This window comes from Cherax quadricarinatus, chromosome 47 (assembly GCF_038502225.1).
Source record: "Cherax quadricarinatus isolate ZL_2023a chromosome 47, ASM3850222v1, whole genome shotgun sequence".
NCBI classification, from domain to species: Eukaryota; Metazoa; Arthropoda; class Malacostraca; order Decapoda; family Parastacidae; genus Cherax; species Cherax quadricarinatus.
The window spans coordinates 29197676-29221854 of NC_091338.1; the positions used below are offsets into that span (position 1 = coordinate 29197676).

Genomic DNA, 24179 nt, shown 5'->3' on the forward strand with positions numbered 1-24179 from the left:
TGCCTTCCATTTCCTCAAATCCCCATCGGTGTTTTATGAGCAGTGCAACCCCTCCTCCCCCTCTACTCCTTCTATCTTTCCTCAGGATCTGATATCCTGTTGGGAAGATTGTGTCTGTTATTGTCTCAGCGAGTTTTGTTTCTGTGACTGCTATGATGTCTGGGGATTTTTCACTGATTCTTTCATTCCACTCCTCATGTTTATTCATTATTCCATCTGCGTTTGTGTACCAAACCTTTAGTTTCTTTTCTATCATTGTGGTCATGCAAGAATATTGGGGTTGGGGGAGCGAGAGCCTTGGTGGGGGCCTATATGGGGCTGTTGTGTAGGTGGGGTTTGTGTTGATGGGGGTGGGGTCAGAATGCCCATAAGGGACAGCTGTTGGGGTGAGGTTTGTGATATGGGGATTGGTGGCAGAGGGAACAGTGAGTGGGTTGTAGTATAGGTTGCTCAGTTGCGTTGGGAATGTCGCGGGTGGAGTCTTTTGGTGGGAGATTCTGTGGGGTGTGTTTGCCCTTCCTCCTGTGTCTGGGTCCTGCTCATTTTCATTGCTTCTCGTTCCTCCTTGCGTCTCTGTACCCTCTCTTTCAGTGTAGTCCTTTCTTCTTGTGTTCTGTCGCGGTCGAGGTATACTCTCTGGTACCCCTCTTTGTCCCTCAGTCTTGCTTTCTCTTGCAGAATCCTGGTTCGAACTGATTCTTCCTTGAAAGTTACTCTGACAGGCCATATCCTTCCACTCGCAAACCACCCAATTCTCTGAAAATTTGTCACCTGGGTCATATTGCCCTCCCCTATTGTTTTCATGATGCCTTCAATCATTTTTTTCTCCTCCTGTTTTATTTCTTCAAAGTTGGCCCCCTTGGCTTCTTGGAGCCCGTACACAAAAACTGACCTCGCCCTTTCCTCCTCCCACTGAGTCCCCATCTGCGTCCTCTGAGGCATTTTATTTCCTTCCATTGACATGTTCTTGCCTTCAGTCCCTGTCATATCTGAAACTTCTATTCTCAGTGGACTGTCTTTCCTGACCAGCTGTCCCTTGCTACTGCAGTTGGCTGTTAGAATCTCTGCATATAGCATACCTTCATTGTCTTCGGACCTGTCGTTTGATCTTAGTGTGCTCGTCGTCTTTTCCCTGGCCCCACGTGGGTCTGATAGGGCCTTCATGTATGGCATGTCTCCGTTGTTGCTTACCATCTCCTTGTCTGCGCCTGACTTTGAATTTCCTGATGTCACACCTGAATTGTCATTTGTCTCTCTAATCTGTTTCAGGCTTTGCAGTTTCTCTTCTAAGCACTGTATCCTAGCTTCTGCTGCTAAGACCTGTACTTCCCACTTCCTGCACTCTTCAGCTATCCGCTCCTCCATTTTCTTACCAGGCTCTACTATCTTCCTTCCCCACTCTTCCTCCCTTTTTTGGAGCTCTAGCTCCCAGTCTTTCCTCCCTGGTTCGTCCACCAGATCTCTGGGTTTCCGTCCTCTAAGGCCACCCATTTTTTTTTTTTTTTTTTTACTTTTTATTACCACAGACAGAAGGCTAGAGGAGGGAGAGGGTGTGGGGGAGAGAGAGAGAGGGTAGAAAGAGGGAGAGAGAGGAGAGAGAAAGGGTAGAAAGAGGGAGAGAGAGAGGGAGAGGGAGAGAAAGAGAGAGAGAGGGAGAAAGGAGGGAAGAAGGCTATGAGAGAGAGAAACGCGAGGGAGGGAAAAGGTAAGAGGTCTGTGGGGGAGGCAGTCAAATTCCAAGGATCAGCTGTGTGTACTCACCTAGTTGTGGTTTCAGGGGTCGAGACCCAGCTCCTGGCCCCGAGTGTGTATGTGTGTGCGCGCGTGTGTGTGTGTGTGTGAGCACGTCAGTTGTTTATATGTCCCAGAAATACAATTCACTTCTGTGTATCCGTAATACTAATGAGATACCATTAACACTGAGAGTAGTTCTAATAATTATAATACTAGCGTGTGTTAACAAGTCATTCTTTCACCCAGTTATGTACTACCTTTTACTACATGTGTAGAGGAGGGAGAGGGTGTGGGGGAGAGAGAGAAAGGGTAGAAAGAGGGAGAGAGAGGAGAGAGAAAGGGTAGAAAGAGGGAGAGAGAGGAGAGAGTATGGGGGTGAGGGATAAGACCAAGGGGGAGAGAGAGAAATGTGAGGGGGAGAGAAAGGGTAGAGAGAGGGAGAAAGAGAGGGAGAGGGTGTGTGTGTGTGTGTGTGTGTGTACTCACTTATTTGTACTCACCTATTTGTGGTTACAGGGGTAAAGTCATAGCTCCTGGCCCCGCCTCTTCACTGATTGCTACTAGGTCCTCTCTCTCCCTGCTCCATGAGCTTAATCATACCTCGCCTTAAAACTATGTATGGTTCCCGCCTTCACTACGTCACTTTCTAGGCTATTCCACGGCCTGACTACTCTATGACAAAGAAATACTTCCTAACATCCCTTTGATTCATCTGAGTCTTCAACTTCTAATTGTGACCTCTTGTTTCTGTGTCCCATCTCTGGAACATCACGTCTTTGTCCACCTTGTCTATTCTGCGCAATATTTTATATGTCGTTATCATGTCTCCCCTGACCCTCCTGTCCTCCAGTGTCGTCAGGCCGATTTCCCTCAACCTTACTTCGTAGGACAATCCCTTTAGCTCTGGGACTAGTCTTGTTGCAAACCTTTGCACTTTCTCTAATTTCTTGACGTGCTTTACCTGGTGTGGATTCCAAACTGGTGCTGCATACTCCAGTATGGGCCTGACGTAAATGGTATACAGAGTCTTAAATGATTCCTTACTGAGGCATCGGAACGCTATCCGTAGGTTTGCCTGATGTGCACCTCAGGAGATGTGCTCGGTGTTATACTCACCCCCAGATCTTTTTCCTTGAGTGAGGTTTGCAGACTTTGGTCATCTAAACTATATTGTGTCTGTGGTCGTCTTTGCCCTTCCCCAATCTTCATGACTTTGCATTTTGCAGGGTTAAACTCAAGGAGCCAGTTGCTGGACCAGGCTTGTAGCCTGTCCAGGTCTCTTTGTAGTCCTGCCTGATCCTCATCCGATTTGATTCTTCTCATTAACTTCGCATCATCTGCAAACAAGGACACTTCTGAGTCTATCCCTTCCGTTATGTCGTTCACATATACCAAGAACAGCACAGGTCCTCGGACTAACCCCTGTGGAACCCCGCTTGTCACAGGCGCCCACTCTGACACCTCGTCACGTACCATGACTCGTTGTTGTCTCCCTGTCAGGTATTCTCTGATCCATTGCAGTGCCTTTCCTATTATGTGTGCCTGATCCTCTAGATTTTGCAGTAACTTCTTGTCCAAAAAAATGCAGTCGATCCACCCTTCTCTCTCTTGTCTTACTTCTGTCACCTTGTCATAAAACTCTAGTAGGTTTGTGACACAGGATTTTCCTTCCCTGAAACCGTGCTGGTTGTCAATTATACACTTGTTTCTTTCTGTGTGTGTGTGTACTCACCTAGTTGTACTCACCTAGTTGAGGTTGCAGGGGTCGAGTCCAAGCTCCTGGCCCCGCCTCTTCACTGGTCGCTACTAGGTCACTCTCCCTGAACCATGAGCTTTATCGTACCTCTGCTTAAAGCTGGAATATTGCTGCACACTAACAGCACCTTTCAAGGCAGGTGAAATTGCCGACCTAGAAAATGTACAGAGAACTTTCACGGCTCGCATAACGGAGATAAAACACCTCAATTATTGGGAGCGCTTGAGGTTCCTAAACCTGTATTCCCTGGAACGCAGGAGGGAGAGATACATGATTATATACACCTGGAAAATCCTAGAGGGACTAGTACCGAAATTGCACACGAAAATCACTCACTATGAAAGCAAAAGACTTGGCAGACGATGCACCATCCCCCCAATGAAAAGCAGGGGTGTCACTAGCACGTTAAGAGACCATACAATAAGTGTCAGGGGCCCGAGACTGTTCAACTGCCTCCCAGCACACATAAGGGGGATTAGCAACAGACCCCTGGCAGTCTTCAAGCTGGCACTGGACAAGCACCTAAAGTCAGTTCCAGATCAGCCGGGCTGTGGCTCGTACGTTGGTTTGCGTGCAGCCAGCAGCAACAGCCTGGTTAATCAGGCTCTGATCCACCAGGAGGCCTGGTCACACCCCGGGCCGCGGGGGCGTTGACCCCCGGAACTCTCTCCAGGTAAACTCCAGGTATGTATGGATCCTGCCTCCACTACATCGCTTCCCAAACTATTCCACTTCCTGACTACTCTGTGGCTAAAGAAATACTTCCTAACATCCCTTTGATTCATCTGTGTCTTCAGCTTCCAACTGTGTCCCCGTGTTGCTGTGTCCAGTCTCTTGAACATCCTGTCTTTGTCCACCTTGTCAATTCCTCTCAGTATTTTGTAAGTCGTTATCATGTCCCCCCTATCTCTCCTGTCCTCCAGTGTCGTCAGGTTGATTTCCCTTAACCTCTCCTCATAGGACATACCTCTTAACTCTGGGACCAGCCTTGTTGCAAACCTTTGCACTTTCTCTAGTTTCTTTACATGCTTGGCTAGGTGTGGGTTCCAAACTGGTGCCGCATACTCCAATATGGGCCTAACGTACACGGTGTACAGGGTCCTGAACGATTCCTTATTAAGATGTCGGAATGCTGTTCTGAGGTTTGCCAGGCGCCCACATGCTGCAGCAGTTATTTGGTTGATGTGCGCTTCAGTAGATGTGCCTGGTGTTATACTCACCCCAAGATCTTTTTCCTTGAGTGATGTTTGTAGTCTCTGGCCCCCTAGACTGTACTCCGTCTGCGGTCTTCTTTGCCCTTCCCCAATCCTCATGACTTTGCACTTGGTGGGATTGAACTCCAGGATCCAGTTGCTGGACCAGGTCTGCAGCCTATCCAGATCCCTTTGTAGTGTGTGTGTGTGTGTGTGTGTGTGTGTGTGTGTGTGTGTGTGTGTGTGTGTGTGTGTGTGTGTGTGTGTGTGTGTGTTTTTGTGTGTGTGTGTGTGTGTGTGTGTGTTTGTGTGTAAAATAATCTCTGTTAATATAATTTGAGAAAAATATTTCAAGCTACAACAACAACAACAACAACAACAACAAAAATTAAATGGCTAATGAGGATACAGTAGTTTTCACAGCAACACAGAATTGTTACATATATGTGTTAGAGTGTGTGAAATAACAGTCTTCAAGTTTGCACTAGGTTGCAAATTTTGAAAAAAGTAATCATTCACTGCATCTAGTATCGAGTATACAAAGGAAATATTAAAATTAGGAACAATGTTCCTTTCATAATTACACTTTCAGGCTATATTTACTGTGGAATTCATCTAGCGAATTTGATAATCCTTATCAGATATATATTTAAACGAGGTTGATGTGTCATTTCCATATATTATCAAATATACGTTATCAACACCAATGTTCTTGATGGAATTCGTTATTAGGTAGACGTTCTCTGTGTCTTTGTTTTTCTTGTTTTAGTAACTAAAGGTAAACTTATTATTTCAAGGAAAAACGAGGAACCAGCCTTGATGTCGTCCACTCTTCAGCTTAATATTTTATATTATATCCTATGTATGCTACCAAGGTAGGATTATCCAAAAGAAGGAAACACATACACAATTATGCAATCAGTAGCTGACTTCCCAGAAGTCTACTGATATGACATTCCCCAAAACACTGAAGTATATCCCCACCCCAACCCCTTTGTCGAGGAACTAGGCACCTGGCACTATACTTCCCACCTACAGCACTAAAGTCCGGCTAACTGGTTTTCCTGAATTCCATCATAAAGGTTAACGTGATCTCACCGAAACAGATCATTCTCTAAAAATTACTTAATTCCACTCACTCCGACATAGTACGGAGGGAGGAGTGGGGGAGATGGTTGTGCTGAGGGTCACGGGCATGACATGCACTGCTATATAAAGACATGATAACACAGTAGAAGCAGTTGCAATCGTGCTGCAGTACAGGTAACTACCCAGAACTACTGTGTCTTGCAAGTAAGAAAGTTTATTCAGGTATACACAAATACAGTTACATAGATTACCATACATAGCAGCATATGTGTAAAATACCATCCAGGATAACCCAAAAAAATTGACTTATTTCCATTGGGGTCCTTTTACCTTATTATTATAATATAGAGGTGATAATATCTTATTATTATTCTATGAAGGAAATAACAACTTATCATACTATTAAGACTATATATTACACGAGGGTCATTAAGACTATCTACAATACGAGGGTCATTACTAGGAATAAGGTAAAATTACATGTAAAATTATACGTGTGTTAGCTGGAGTTTACCTGGAGAGAGTTCCGGGGGTCAACGCCCCCGCGGCCCGGTCTGTGACCAGGCCTCCTGGTGGATCAGAGCCTGATCAACCAGGCTGTTGCTGCTGGCTGCACGCAAACCAACGTACGAGCCACAGCCCGGCTGATCCGGAACTGACTTTAGGTGCTTGTCCAGTGCCAGCTTGAAGTCTGCCAGGGGTCTGTTGGTAATCCCCCTTATGTGTGCTGGGAGGCAGTTGAACAGTCTCGGGCCCCTGACACTTATTGTATGGTCTCTTAACGTGCTAGTGACACCCCTGCTTTTCATTGGGGGGATGGTGCATCGTCTGCCAAGTCTTTTGCTTTCGTAGTGAGTGATTTTCGTGTGCAAGTTCGGTACTAGTCCCTCTAGGATTTTCCAGGTGTATATAATCATGTATCTCTCCCGCCTGCGTTCCAGGGAATACAGGTTCAGGAACCTCAAGCGCTCCCAGTAATTGAGGTGTTTTATCTCCGTTATGCGCGCCGTGAAAGTTCTCTGTACATTTTCTAGGTCGGCAATTTCACCTGCCTTGAAAGGTGCTGTTAGTGTGCAGCAATATTCCAGCCTAGATAGAACAAGTGACCTGAAGAGTGTCATCATGGGCTTGGCCTCCCTAGTTTTGAAGGTTCTCATTATCCATCCTGTCATTTTTCTAGCAGATGCGATTGATACAATGTTATGGTCCTTGAAGGTGAGATCCTCCGACATGATCACTCCCGGGTCTTTGACGTTGGTGTTTCGCTCTATTTTGTGGCCAGAATTTGTTTTCTACTCTGATGAAGATTTAATTTCCTCATGTTCACCATATCTGAGTAATTGAAATTTCTCATCGTTGAACTTCATATTGTTTTCTGCAGCCCACTGAAAGATTTGGTTGATGTCCGCCTGGAGCTTTGCAGTGTCTGCAATGAGACACTGTCATGCAGATTCGGGTGTCATCTGCAAAGGAAGACACGGTGCTGTGGCTGACATCCTTGTCTATGTCGGATATGAGGATGAGGAACAAGATGGGAGTGAGTACTGTGCCTTGTGGAACAGAGCTTTTCTCCGTAGCTGCCTCGGACTTTACTCTGTTGACGACTACTCTCTGTGTTCTGGTAGTGAGGTAATTATAGATCCATCGACCGACTTTTCCTGTTATTCCTTTAGCACGCATTTTGTGCGCTATTACGCCATGGTCACACTTGTCGAAGGCTTTTGCAAAGTCTGTATATATTACATCTGCATTCTTTTTGTCTTCTAGTGCATTTAGGACCTTGTCGTAGTGATCCAATAGTTGAGACAGACAGGAGCGACCTGTTCTAAACCCATGTTGCCCTGGGTTGTGTAACTGATGGGTTTCTAGATGGGTGGTGATCTTGCTTCTTAGGACCCTTTCAAAGATTTTTATGATATGGGATGTTAGTGCTATTGGTCTGTAGTTCTTTGCTGTTGCTTTACTGCCCCCTTTGTGGAGTGGGGCTATGTCTGTTGTTTTTAGTAACTGTGGGACGACCCCCGTGTCCATGCTCCCTCTCCATAGGATGGAAAAGGCTCGTGATAGGGGCTTCTTGCAGTTCTTGATGAACACAGAGTTCCATGAGTCTGGCCCTGGGGCAGAGTGCATGGGCATGTCATTTATCGCCTGTTCGAAGTCATTTGGCGTCAGGATAACATCGGATTGGCTTGTGTTAATCAAATTTTGTGGCTCTCTCATAAAAAATCATTCCCCTTCCGTTATGTAACTACATTCATCAGGCATCTTTTCGCTGTCTTCTTGAACTGGTTCATGCTATGACTGGCTTTGACATGTTCAGGCAGTCTGTTCCATTCCTTTATTGCTGTACAATAAAAGGTGTTTGAAGCCTGGCCACTGACTGTGGGTACTACAAAGTTGTGCTCTCTCCCCCTAGTACTATGATTGCTTTGGTTCCCAACCTCGACAAAATTGACAGCAAGATATTCTGGACACTGTGAGCAATTTTATAAACATGATTTAGCTTCAGTTGTTTTACTCTGTCTTTAACATTTAGCATATCCAACTGCTGTAATTTATCCTGGCCTACATGTTCTCTTGGTCCCAGGTCCAGGATGAATCTTACAATGTTGTTCTGGGTGATTTGCAGTCTATCATTTTTTTCTCAAGGCAGAGTACCATGAAGAGCAAGCGTAATCCATATGACACTGTATAAGGGCTAGACATAGAGTCCTGCGAGCCTCAGTAGGCAAACACTGTGCTTGTCTATAGAGGAACTTCAGTCTGGTATTCGCTTTCTTTACTACACTGTTCCCTATCAATTCTCCTGACATGCATGGGTCAAACGGGATTCCCAGATATCTTACTGAGGAAACTGAAGTGATGGGCTCCCCATTACACTGGATATTAAAATTATTTACCCTTCTCAGTTTATGGTTCGTGCCAAGGAGAATGGCTTCAGTTTTCCCGAGGTGTAATGATAGTTTGTTGTCTACCAACCATTTGCTGCAGGATTTCAGTTCCAGTGTTAACACATTAGCTATATATTGAGGGTCTTGTGGGTCATTGGTCTAATCCGGGGGTGGACATGGACCTGCTCCGCGTGGGTCAGTAGGCCTGTTGCAGTGTTCCTTCTTTCTTATGTTCTTATGTTTACCTGACACTAACACAGTACTGTCATCTGCATACAGTAGGAGTTTGCACTTGATACTGATAAGCATGTCATTAACATAGCATAGGAATAATAAAGGACCCAGAATACTACCTTGGGGAACTCCACATGCTATCGGCAGGGGTTCTGATTCTGTTTTGTTGATTTTGACAATTTGCCTCCAGTCAACAGAACCTATACCGATAGCTTGAAGTTTCTTACATATTATATTGTGGTTGACAGTATCGAAGGCCTTTCGCAGGGCTAAGGTTACCATACCTTTTAGGTTCCACATTGAATTGACATTTCAGTTCTCATGTAATCTATCAGTATAATTAGGGAGGATTCGGTTGAGTAAGATCTTCTAAAGCCTGATTGACAGCTATGGAGAATGTTGTTGTCATTAAGGTACTTAACTACTTAACAGTACATCGCCCTCTCTAGAATTTTGGATATTACACTGATTATACTAACAGGCCTATAGTTGCTTACATCAGACCTACTATTTTTCTTGAAGAGACGAGTAACTCTGGCCTCCTTGAACCCCTCCGGTACGGTATTAGTGGTGATGGACAAATTTATTATGTGAGCAATAAGGAATGACAATTCAGAAGCACCAACTTTTAGGAACTTAGACGGGATGTTATCTGGGCCAGTGCTCTTAGTTGGGTTTAACCTATTTAGATCTTTTTGAATAAAGTCATGAGATACACTTGCTAGTTGACAACTGTTTGGGGTTACCCCTTTATTGGTATAGTATGTTTGAAACTTATCTCAGTCTGTGTTAAATGTATTTGATGCAGCTGGTAGTTTACTTACTAGTGTTGATGCAACGAATGTGTAGTAGGAATTAAAACAATTTGCCACCTTAGGTGTTTCGTGGTACACCTCGTTATCGATAGTGAGTACTTTGTTAGACTTATCTACTGGTTTATGGCTATACCCCAACTGTTTTAGTTGTTGCCAGAGCTTTCTAGGGTTGTGATTATACTCTTCAATTTTTGAGCAGTACTGCTTTGCCTTTACTCCTTTTATAAGTCTCTGCACTCTGTTCCTCACCCTTTGGAATTCATTTAGTGCTGCAATATCTTGTCTGTTTGCTTTAAATCTTTTTAGCAGCTGGTCTCTGAATTTCATATCTAATATCTCAGTAGTCATCCAGGGTTCAGTTCTTCGTTTAATCCTAACCTCTTTAACTGGTGCAATATTATCAAGGATGGTAGTGAACATTGTTTTGAATTTTTCCCAGGCATCGTTTACGTCCACGCAACTTGTTATCTCTGTCCAGTCACAATTGTGTAGCCTATTTACCAGTGTTTCTTTACTGTAGTTTCTAGTTGACCTCATTTTTTATTGTCCTGTGTAGGCCTATCCTATCCCTAGTGATTTTCCTGGTGCAGTAAATCATGAAATGATCACTAAGACCTGTGGTAATGACGCCTGACTGACTAATGTTCTCAGTGCAGTTACAAAGTATGTGGTCAATTAGGGTGGCTGAGAACTGTGTGATCCGGGTTGGTGTATTAATTAGTTGAGTGTAACTATTTAAACCTAGAATTTGCTTATACCGTTTACATAGCCCGTTATTTTGCTGCTGAAAACAGATATTGATGTCGCCCAGTATTATTGTCTCGCAATTGTTTTCAAGTCTGGACAAGACTCTTGAAAAGTCTTCTAAGAACTGGTCCTGGGTAGGAGGGCGGTAACTAGTTCCTACTAAGATGGGTTTGGTCTTGGGAAGCAGTACTTCAAACCATAAAATTTCTTGTTTATTGTTATTTAAATCAGGTCTTGGGTTGTAAGCTAAGTCATTTCTAATGTAGGCACATACTCCACCACCTTTTCTGTTCCTATCTAAACGTTTTATATTGTAACTTTCTATTTTGTCCTCGTCGTCAGTCACCGTATCGTCCAACCAAGATTCAGATATGGATATAACTGCTGCCATAGTTCTGTGAGCTAGAATCCTAATCTCTGACAATTTTGGAAAAAGTGATCTTGCGTTGACATGACTAAAGTGAAGGTCTGTTTTCATAAAACTATTATAATTATCAGTATACGGCAATTGGTCATTTGTATTAAAATTAGGTAAATCAATATCATCATTGCTAAATGGTAACTGTGCCAAAGTCCATTTGTTACACACAAAATGAACTCTGGCATCATTTTTTTTATAGTTTATTTAAAACAGTGTGATACAAAATGACAGAAATATATTAAAAGGATACACGACAAAAGATTACTGCATAAGAATCTCACTGAACCTTAACACAGAATAACAACACCATACAGTACAGTGGTATTACACTCTCACACACAACACACCGTATATTACAGTGGTATTACACTCTCACACACAACACACCGTATATTACAGTGGTATTGCACTCTCACACACAACACTCCATATATTACAGTGGTATTACACTCTCACACACAACACACCGTATATTACAGTGGTATTACACTCTCACACACAACACACCGTATATTACAGTGGTATTGCACTCTCACACACAACACACCATATATTACAGTGGTATTACACTCTCACACACAACACACCATATATTACAGTGGTATTACACTCTCACACACAACACACCATATATTACAGTGGTATTACACTCTCACACACAACACACCATATATTACAGTGGTATTACACTCTCACACACAACACACCATATATTACAGTGGTATTACACTCTCACACACAACACACCATATATTACAGTGGTATTACACTCTCACACACAACACACCATATATTACAGTGGTATTACACTCTCACACACAACACACTGTATATTACAGTGGTATTACACTCTCACACACAACACACCGTATATTACAGTGGTATTGCACTCTCACACACAACACACCGTATATTACAGTGGTATTACACTCTCACACACAACACACCGTATATTACAGTGGTATTACACTCTCACACACAACACACCGTATATTACAGTGGTATTACACTCTCACACACAACACACCGTATATTACAGTGGTATTACACTCTTACACACAACACACCGTACATTACAGTGGTATTACACTCTCACACTCAACACACCGTATATTACAGTGGTATTACACTCTCACACACAACACACCGTATATTACAGTGGTATTACACTCTCACACACAACACACCGTATATTACAGTGGTATTACACTCTCACACACAACACACCGTATATTACAGTGGTATTACGCTCTCACACACAACACACCGTATATTACAGTGGTATTACACTCTTACACACAACACACCGTACATTACAGTGGTATTACACTCTCACACTCAACACACCGTATATTACAGTGGTATTACACTCTCACACACAACACACCGTATATTACAGTGGTATTACACTCTCACACACAACACACCGTATATTACAGTGGTAATACACTCTCACACACAACACACCGTAAATTACAGTCGTATTACACTCTCACACACAACACACCGTATATTACAGTGGTAATACACTCTCACACACAACACACCGTATATTACAGTGGTATTACACTCTCACACACAACACACCGTATATTACAGTCGTATTACACTCACACACAACACACCGTATATTACAGTCGTATTACACTCTCACACACAACACACCGTATATTACAGTGGTATTACACTCTTACACACAACACACCGTATATTACAGTGGTATTACACTCTCACACACAACACACCGTAAAGTACAGTCGTATTACACTCTCACACACAACACACCTTATATTTCAGTGGTATTACACTCTCACACACAACACACCTTATATTTCAGTGGTATTACACTCTCACACACAACACACCTTATATTTCAGTGGTATTACACTCTCACACACAACACACCTTATATTTCAGTGGTATTACACTCTCACACACAACACACCGTATATTACAGTCGTATTACACTCTCACACACAACACACCTTATATTTCAGTGGTATTACACTCTTCTACACAACACACCGTATATTACAGTGGTATTACACTCTCACACACAACACACCGTATATTACAGTGGTATTACACTCTCACATACAACACACTGTATATTACAGTGGTATTACCCTCTCACATACAACACACTGTATATTACAGTGGTATTACCCTCTCACATACAACACACTGTATATTACAGTGGTATTACACTCTCACACACAACACACCGTATATTATAGTGGTGATACACTCTCACACACAACACACCGTATATTACAGTGGTATTACACTCTCACACACAACACACCGTATATTACAGTGGTATTACACTCTCACATACAACACACTGTATATTACAGTGGTATTACCCTCTCACATACAACACACTGTATATTACAGTGGTATTACACTCTCACACACAACACACCGTATATTACAGCTGTATTACACTCTCACACACAACACACCGTATATTACAGCGGTCTTACACTCTCACACACAACACACCGTATATTACAGTGGTATTACACTCTCACACACAACACACCGTATATTACAGTGCTATTACACTCTCACACACAACACACCGTATATTACAATGCCATTACACTCTCACACACAACACACCGTATATTACAGTGGTAATACACTCTCACACACAACACACCGTATATTTCAGTGGTATTACACTCTCACACACAACACACCGTATATTTCAGTGGTATTACACTCTCACACATAACACACCTTTTATTACAGTGATATTATACTCTTACACACAACACACCGTATATTACAGTGGTAATACACTCTCACACACAACACACCGTATATTACAGTGGTAATACACTCTCACACACAACACACCGTATATTACAGTGGTATTACACTCTCACACACAACACACCGTATATTACAGCGGTAATGCACTCTCACACACAACACACCGTATATTACAGTCGTATTACACTCTCACACACAACACACCGTATATTTCTGTGGTATTACACTCTTTTACACAACACTCCGTATATTACAGTGGTAATACACTGTCACACACAGCACAGCGTATATTACAGTGGCATTACACTCTCACACAACACACCGTATATTACAGTGGTATTACACTCTCACACACAACACACCGTATATTACAGTGGTAATACACTGTCACACACAGCACAGCGTATATTACAGTGGCATTACACTCTCACACAACACACCGTATATTACAGTCGTATTACCTTCTCACACACAACTCACCATATATTGTTAGGTAAGACACATATGCAACAGTTAGGTATCTTTATTGTGAAACGTTTCGCCTACACAGTAGGCTTCTTCAGTCAAGTACAGAAGAGTTGATAGAAGCAGAAGATACTTGAAGACGATGTAATCAGTAAATCACCCTTAAAGTTTTGAAGTGGTCAGTCCCTCAGTCTGGAGAAGAGCATTGTTCCATAGTATGAAACAATATGGAGATGAAGTGACAAGATGGAGCTTATATAGCGCCAAGAGGTGAGACGTAGGCCACTAGGAGAGGTAAGAACTCAGATGTTGAAAGGTCAGGTCCCTCTCAAATCCAGCCCCTCTCACTAGTGGAAGTTGTCGAAGTTGATTGCAGGTCTGTACCAAGATACCCTTGTGTTGCAGTGTCTGACAGATTGAACATTAAAATGGTATAAAATACCGACAGGTTGTTAGGTAAGACACATATGCAACACATATTGTTTCATACTATGGAACAATGCTCTTCTCCAGACTGAGGGACTGACCACCTCAAAACTTTAAGGGTGATGGACTGATTACATCGTCTTCAAGTATCTTCTGCTTCTATCAACTCTTCTGTACTTGACTGAAGAAGCCTACTGTGTAGGCGAAACGTTTCACAATAAAGATACCTAACTGTTGCATATGTGTCTTACCTAACAACCTGTCGGTATTTTATACCATTTTAATGTACAATCTGTCAGACACTGCAACACAAGGGTATCTTGGTACAGACCTGCAATCAACTTCGACAACTTCCACTAGTAAGGGGCTGGATTTGAGAGGGACCTGACTTCTCAATATCTGAGTTCTTACCTCTCCTAGTGGCCTACGTCTCACCTCTTGGCGCTATAAAAAGCTCCATCCTGTCACTTCTTCTCCATATTGTTTCATACTATGGAACAATGCTCTTCTCCAGACTGAGGGACTGACCACCTCAAAACTTTAAGGGTGATGGACTGATTACATCGTCTTCAAGTATCTTCTGCTTCTATCAACTCTTCTGTACTTGACTAAAGAAGCCTACTGTGTAGGCGAAACGTTTCACAATAAAGATACCTAACTGTTGCATATGTGTCTTACCTAACAACCTGTCGGTATTTTATACCATTTTAATGTTCATATATTACAGCGATATTACACTTTCACACACAACACACCGTATATTCAGAGGTATTACACTCTCACACACAACACACCGTATTACAGTGCTATTACACTCTCACACATAACACACCGTATATTACAACGGTATTACAGTCTCACACACAACACACCGTATATTACAGTGGTAATACTCTCTCACACACAACACACCGAATATTACAGTGGTATTACACTCTCACACACAACACACCGTATATTACAGTGGTATTACACTCTTACACACACACCATATATTACAGTGGTGATACACTCTCACACACAACACACAGTATATTACAGTGCTATTGCACTCTCACACACAACACACCGTATATTACAGTGGCATTAGACTCTCACACACAACACACCGTATATTTCAGTGGTATTACACTCTTACACACAGCACTCCGTACAACGAAAATATGGATCCCAGGTTACAACCTATACAGATGTGACAGAGTGAACAGGCAAAAGGGGGGGGGGGGGGTTGGCCTGTACATTGCAGAGTCACTTGTTTGCACAGAACTGCTTAATTCCTCAAATCATGTAGTGGAAGTTTTAGCAGTAAAGGTCGAGAACCAAAACCTAGTCATTGTGGTAGTCTACAAGCCTCCGGATGAAACATCCCAGCAATTCCAGGAACAGCTGTTAAAAATTGACCACTGTCTGGAAAATCTTCAAGCTCCTGCACCCAACATCTTGCTCCTGGGGGATTTCTACTTAAGGCACCTAAAATGGAGGAATATAGCAAATAATATTGTTGCAGTAATAACACAAGGAGGCAGCTCGGATGAAAACTCACACTCACACGAGCTTTTAAATCTCTGCACAAAATTCAATTTAAACCAGCAAATAATAGAGCCTACTAGAATGGAGAATACACTAGACCTCATCTTCACTAACAATGATGATCTGATAAGAAATGTCACCATATCAAAAACAATATACTCAGATCACAACATAATTGAGGTTCAGTCATGTATGCGTGGAGCCCCAGACCGACAAAATGAGATTAGTCACGAGGGAGCATTCACCAAATTCAACTTCAATAACAAAAACATAAAGTGGGGCCAAGTAAACCAAGTCCTAACCGATATAAGCTGGGAAGATATACTAAGCAACACAGACCCCAACTTATGCCTGGAACACCCAAAGTATTTCTTCTCCTATGCCAAATTAAAGTCGAGAACAACGTCCAGTATTGGGCCCTTACTTAAACAAGATGGGTCCTACGCAGATGACAGCAAGGAAATGAGTGAGCTACTTAAGTCCCAATATGACTCAGTTTTTAGCAAGCCACTAACTAGACTGAGAGTCGAAGATCAAAATTAATTTTTTATGAGAGAGCCACAGAATTTGGTTAACACAAGATTATCTGATGTTATCCTGACGCCAAATGACTTCGAACAGGCGATAAATGACATGCCCATGCACTCTGCCCCAGGGCCAGACTCATGGAACTCCGTGTTCATCAAGAACTGCAAGAAGCCCCTAACAGGAGCCTTCACCATCCTATGGAGAGGGAGCATGGACACGGGGGTCGTCCCACAGTTACTAAAAACAACAGACATAGCCCCACTCCACAAAGGGGGCAGTAAAGCAACAGCAAAGAACTACAGACCGATAGCACTAACATCCCATATCATAAAAATCTTTGAAAGAGTCCTAAGAAGTAAGATCACCACCCATCTAGAAACCCATCAGTTACACAACCCAGGGCAACATGGGTTTAGAACAGGTCGCTCCTGTCTGTCTCAACTATTGGATCACTACGACAAGGTCCTAGATGCACTAGAAGACAAAAAGAATGCTGATGTTATATATACAGACTTTGCAAAAGCCTTCGACAAGTGTGACTATGGCGTTATAGCGCACAAAATGCGTGCTAAAGGAATAACAGGAAAAGTCGGTCGATGGATCTATAATTTCCTCACTAACAGAACACAGAGAGTAGTAGTCAACAGAGTAAAGTTCGAGGCAGGCACGGTGAAAAGCTCTGTTCCACAAGGCACAGTACTCGCTCCCATCTTGTTCCTCATCCTCATATCTGACATAGACAAGGATGTCAGCCACAGCACCGTGTCTTCCTTTGCAGATGACACCCGAATCTGCATGACAGTGTCTTCCATTGCAGACACTGCAAGGCTCCAGGCGGACATCAACCAAATCTTTCAGTGGGCTGCAGAAAACAATATGAAGTTCAACGATGAGAAATTTCAATTACTCAGATATGGTAAACACGAGGAAATTAAATCTTCATCGGAGTACAAAACAAATTCTAGCCACAAAATTGAGCGAAACACCAACGTCAAAGACCTGGGAGTGATCATGTCGGAGGATCTCTCCTTCAAGGACCATAACACTGTATCGATCGCATCTGCTAGAAAAATGACAGGATGGATAATGAGAACCTTCAAAACGAGGGATGCCAAGCCCATGATGACACTCTTCAGGTCACTTGTTCTATCTAGGCTGGAATATTGCTGCACACTAACAGCACCTTTCAAGGCAGGTGAAATTGCTGACCTAGAAAATGTACAGAGAACCTTCACGGCACGCATAACGGAGATAAAACACCTCAATTACTGGGAGTGCTTGAGGTTCCTGAACCTGTATTCCCTGGAACGCAGGCGGGAGAGATACACGACTATATACACCTGGAAAATCCTAGAGGGACTAGTACCGAACTTGCACACGAAAATCACTCACTATGAAAGCAAAAGACTTGGCAGAAGCTGCAACATCCCCCCAATGAAAAGCAGGGGTGTCACTAGCACGTTAATAAGAGACCATACAATAAGTGTCAGGGGCCCGAGACTGTTCAACTGCCTCCCAGCATACATAAGGGGGATTACCAACAGACTCATGGCAGTCTTCAAGCTGGCACTGGACAAGCACCTAAAGTCGGTTCCTGATCAGCCGGGCTGTGGCTCGTATGTTGGTTTGCGTGCAGCCAGCAGTAACAGCCTGGTTGATCAGGCTCTGATCCACCAGGAGGCCTGGTCACAGACCGAGCCGCGGGGGCGTTGACCTCCGGAACTCTCTCCAGGTAAACTCCAGGTAAAGGTCTGCTTATGAACATTCCCCTTAAAGGGCAGTATAACGTGTACTTTTATCGGTGATATCAGCGAGGCTTCCGCTTACAAATAACTAAACAAAACCTAACGGGAATCCCAGGAAAGACCCAACATACTTCACCAAGCCCCGGCCATAGTCGGGACCCAGTTCAGTCTTGCAGAGGCTGGAACATATACTGAAATATTGCTTTTTATCTGTATTATCAAGATGCATGACCATATTAGGATTAATCCAAGATCACAGTTCCACACAACGCCACAACCATACACACACAGACGCACGGAACCATTCATAATACATACACGTCACTCCCCAAAACCCGCCCTCTACCCTGGAGTCCCGAACCCACCGTTTGGTGCTACCACCGGGGTAGTCCAGCCCCCCGTTGCCTTACCCCACCCCCAGTTGCAGCAACCTTTGAACAGTAAGACTTCGATAGTTTGCAGGAAAACTATTATCCCAACTTCTACCATATATGAGCTTATTTCTGCAATACGTTCTGTAGATACCTGCCGCAATTGCCCTGATCCTAACTGTTCCCCCGGTTTCCCGCATACCCCACGATATATAAAGAAAATCAGCCACCACGTACATTATTGCTCTTCGTACCTCACTTGATACTCCGCTAACGTCTAATGTTAAGGCTCATAAGGTTGAGATACTTCCCCCACTAAGAAAATCGAAAACCTGCCCCAACCACGAACGAACTTTGCCCAAGGTATCACAAAAGTAGACTGCATGAAAAGCTGTTTCTTCGAGACCGCAACGTAAGCAATCCGCCTCCCTTACCAAACCCATCCTATTTAAGACCGATTTTGATGCTAAAATCCCCATGACAAACCTGTACACCAATTCACGAACCCTTGGTGCCAACTTAAGTTTACAAAATCCGTCCCATATTTCCCCCCAATTATACAGCGGAAAAACAGACAATCCCTGTACAATTTCCTTACGACAACGTATGCTGACCATTTGCCCCACCTGAATCCGTTGCGCATTTCTCAATTTTAATAACAAATGTAGCATGTCCTCACACTCGATTAATCCCCTGCCGCTCCACCATTTACGCATGTCAATCATGGCCCGGTGGCCTGGTGGCTAAAACTCCCGCTTCACACACGGAGGGCCCGGGTTCGATTCCCGGCGGGTGGAAACATTTCGACACGTTTCCTTACACCTGTTGTCCTGTTCACCTAGCAGCAAATAGGTACCTGGGTGTTAGTCGACTGGTGTGGGTCGCATCCTGGGGGACAAGATTAAGGACCCCAATGGAAATAAGTTAGACAGTCCTCGATGACGCACTGACTTTCTTGGGTTATCCTGGGTGGCTAACCCTCCGGGGTTAAAAATCCGAACGAAATCTTATCTTATCTTATCTTATCTTATCTTATCTTACCCGACCCACCCGGATGCCCTTCTCACCGCCCGCCCTGAGGAACCGTTGCTTAACTTAGAGGGCCTTCACCCGTGGCCCCAAAGCCAGGAGACCTAAACCCCCACGGCGAACATGGGTCATGACAACCTCCCGGCTTAACCAAGCCCTCCCGAAACCCCAAACATAACGTAAGACCCTTCTCTGCAGTTCCTGAATATCCACATTTCTTAAAGGGTACACCTCAGCCACACCCCATACTTTACTATAAACAAGTGTATTAACCACTACTGTCCTCTGCTGCAAAGATACATCCCCAGCTCTTAGCCCTCGAAGTCGATCTAAAGCCTTATTAACCACCAATTCTGAGTTCACCCTCCGGCCCTCCCTCTCATCTGCCATGTACACGATACCACATATTCTAAGTTGCACCACGACTGACCACCCATACTTTTCGCCCAACCTCCCCCTCACCCATGTACCCACCTCCAATAATTTCGATTTTGCTTTATTGACGCACATGCCAGACTCTGTCCCAAAAAACTCGACAATCCATCCCACGATCCCCTTTTAACAAAATCGTGGTATCATCTACGTACCCGACCACACGCTCTGCATGGTCACTGCTCCGCGTCCCACGCCTCAAACCACCATCCACCAGCTCATAAAAGGGGTTTTGCATACAAGCAAAAAGCAGCTGTGAGAGGGGGCACCCTTGCCTCAAACCCCTTTCCATACGGACCGGCTGCCCCAATTTACCGTTTCCCTGTACACGTATCATAGCCAAGACATACAAGGTATCAACCCATCTTACAATCTCCTCTCCAAAACCCTGCTTCAATAAAATAAGCCTCAATAAATCTCTATCAACACAGTCGTAAGCATTTTGCCAGTCAAGCCCGAGGACACCAACCCCTTGACATTCCTCCAAAAATTCCCTAATACGTACATGCCCATCCCTCATGCTCCTACCTGGTATGCCTAGCTGTCCCTCGTGAATAACCGACCCCATAACCTTCCTCATTCTATTTCCTAAAACTTTTGCAAAGATTTTATAGTCCGAGCACATAAGAGATATTGCTCTATATGCACTCAGACCCCTCCCCCCTCCCTTTTTGGGCACCAACACAACTACCCCCGTACTTTGCGACATACCTAACCTCCCCTCCGTGAGCATGCAATTCAATACATCAACCAAACAATGCTTTATACTTCCCCAATGCGCCCTATAAAAATCATTCGAAATGCCATCTATACCTGGTGCCTTTCCTTTACTCATACTAAAAATCGCCTCCTCTACCTCCTCCACTCGAATTCTACCTTCTAGTACCGTTCTATCCCTGTCACTTACAACTTTTCTGAAATCCCTCCCCACCAGGCCACCGTCCTGGACCCCCCCTACTCCCCGCCATAGCTTTTCTCCAAACCATAGATAAGCATAAAAACTCATGCTGTCCATGGTGAGGAGTACTTGACCAGGCAGGTAACCACCCAAACCCGTGCATACTTCCAATTGCAAAAGGGACGTCGCCTGTTGTCTCACCCTGAACTTGCGCAAGACACAACCGGAAGGTTTGTCACCCCAGAGCACTTCTTCCATACCTGCTCTGACTCGAACCGCATTACAACGTTCATTGTGAATTTCTGCAAGTCGACTACGAAGATGTTCAATGTCGTCATACCTACTACTTCCACCCTCCACATAGTAATCATTTAGCTGCCCCTCCAAATAGTTTTGCAGCCCAAACCTCCACCTTGCTTCCTCCTTTCACCGCTTCTTATAATAACTCGCTATTCCGGGTTTGGCACGTGTTTCCCACCATTCCAACAAACATTCATCTGCCATCTGCGTTTCCCAAATATTTTTCCACCAATCCTGAAAAGCAGACCCATTCCCTTCCCCCTCGAAGAGCCGCCCATTCAGTTTCCAATACCCTGAATAAACCCTGATCATTCCATCCCAGTCCAAGTCCGCTAGCACTGCATGGTGATCGGAAAATCCAAGATCAAGGGTCTGCACGCGCCCAACTCGAATTCCTTGTGTTGCATAAATCCTATCCAGTAGGGCTGCATAACCTCTGCGCACAAACGTATGTTCCACCCCCACCCACCCCTCCCCACTACATCATAAACCCCTACATCCCCCAGCAGATTTCTTAGGACAGGTAGAACGCACCCCGCCCCCCTTGGCTCAACATCCCCATGGCGGATAATGCAATTCCAATCCCCACCTAAGACCGAAATTAAAGGTAAACCACAGATGTGAAACGTTAAAGCCTCCCTCACAAAGTCTATTTTAACTTTAGAATTACTGTCCGCTGGCATATAAACTCCGATAAAACAAACTCTAACCCCACCCCAATACCCATCCACCCTCACCACCCTTCCATCTCCCCCCCTCCTCCCATCCCAAGATGCTCCAAGGGCTGGACTCCTTCACCGCTATAGCCACCCCTCCCTTTAATTTTAAAGAATTACTCACATACATTCGGTAGCCTTTCAACCGTAACTCTCTATCAAATTTATAATTATGTTCTTGCATAAAACATACATCCACATCGTAACGACGCAAAAACCACTCCATCCACACTTTTTTAACTTCAGTCCTTAAGCCATTGGCATTGATAGTAACACACTTGAATTTACAAAAAACGTGGTTTACCTCTATGTTTTTGGGTCTTTCCTGTTCCCACTCCCACATTAGACTGCCCGTCTTTGTCATTCGGCTTCTCGAGACCCCCCTCCCCCCGCACTCTACCCTTATGCTGGGACCTTGAAACTATCCCTTCTGTGACAGGCGGCTCAGCCACTTTCGCCCACGATTTCCTCCCTGGGCGCTGTCCTGGTGTCAAGACGTCGTCCATATCCGACGCTCCTGCCGAACATTTGCGGGAGCTGCCATGCACATGCATCTCCTCGCTAGGCAAAGCCTCCTGGTGAACCTCCACCACCACCTTATGCGTCCGTACAAACGTGGTTTTGTCCTGCATTTCCATGTTAGGGGCTTCCTCAGTCGTTAACTCACGACACGACGTGGAAACAACAGGACCATGTTCTGTTCCATCTAGAAGGTCCTGCAACACGTCTTCCAGCAACTTATCCTGTGGCAAAACCTCAGGCTCCACAGGATCCACTGTAAGCGTGGGCATGGTCGATGCATCCACAGACAAGGTGGCACACATCGTAGACTGTGTGTCCTCCTGTTGCATCTCATCACTCCAAAGCTTGGGAACTTGCCCAGCGGAGGTACCAGGCTCAGTCACGAAAGCCTCAGCCCGTAGGCCCACAGGTGACTGGTCCTGGGAGTGGCCAACCAGTCGACGGGGGCACTGGGCAGCCATATGCTCAAAAGAGTTGCATAGTCTGCAAGTCTTCCTTTGGCCCGTGTAATGAACAAACACCTGGGTCCTATATTTCTCCAGACGTACATAAGAGGGAATCGACTGGCGGAACGTCATCTTGATGGTGAAGGAGCCCTCCGGGAACCCCTCGTATGGGCCCTCTCTCCACACTCCCTTGGTCGCTGCATGCACCGTTCCGTATCTGCCGAAAACATCCCGCAGATCGTACTCCTCTGCCTCGAAAGGCACATTTCTCACCTTAACCCAGGTAACATACGTCGACACGTCATGTAGACACACTTCCACAGCCGAATTCACTACCATTCTCCTTTCTTGAAAAGTTTCCACAATCTTGTTGTAGAAGCCGGCATTCACGAATTTTATAAATATCCTTGACATCCCATTCAAAGCTACGCCATATAATTCTTCGTTGGGGATGCCATAGAGGTCTCATATAATGCTTGGCATTAATGTGTGCATTGTAGAAATACTGAGGGAGCCTAGTGTGAATGCAACACAGACCGTGTTAACTCTCCTGCCTTGTCGGTCCGCCATCTTGTGACTTGTAGTGGTCTGTGAAAACTGCGCAGAAATCAGTTGAATCAGGAGCTACTGCGCAGCCTGTCTGCACGGCCCAATAGCGATGCGAACAATGTCAGTGGGAGTGTTGGACGAGGTTATGCAAGTGTTTGGAAGTGCCACGGGAATGCAGGTAAATAGTGCGAAGTCAAGGTTCTTGGGTGGGGGGTGGGGGGAGACGTAATGTTGTTAAAGAATGGGCGGTGTCTTTAAAGATTTGTGGTATTATTTATAGGCGAATGCCAGGCTGAAGTTCCTGTATAGACAAGCACAGTGTCTACCTACTGAGGCTCGCAGGACCCTATGTCTAGCCCTTATACAATGCCATATGGATTACGCTTGCTCTTCTTGGTACTCTGCCTTGACAAAAAAACTGAAAGATAGACTGCAAATCACCCAGAACAAAATCGTAAGATTCATCCTGGGGCTGGGACCAAGAGAACATGTAGGCCAGGATGAATTACAGCAGTTGGATATGCTGAATGTTGAAGACAGAGTAAAACAACTGAAGCTAAA

General features: G+C 44.4%; 1 protein-coding gene and 1 pseudogene across 4 annotated transcripts in view; both read left to right on the plus strand.

Moving 5' to 3' along the window:
• LOC128696568 (zinc finger protein 84-like) overlaps positions 1 to 24179 on the plus strand; it is a 312038-nt pseudogene that overhangs the window by 58998 nt on the left and 228861 nt on the right.
• The window catches only part of LOC128696570 (uncharacterized), a 53335-nt gene continuing 35078 nt past the window's right edge, over positions 5923 to 24179 (plus strand). For 3 of the 4 annotated variants that reach the window (XR_011393249.1, XM_070094781.1, XM_070094782.1), the window contains exon 1: positions 5933 to 5976. The gene's annotated coding sequence lies outside the window, so the exon portion shown is untranslated. Of the gene's footprint in view, positions 5977 to 24179 lie in introns of all 4 variants that reach the window. The other variant, XM_070094783.1, reaches the window with a different exon arrangement.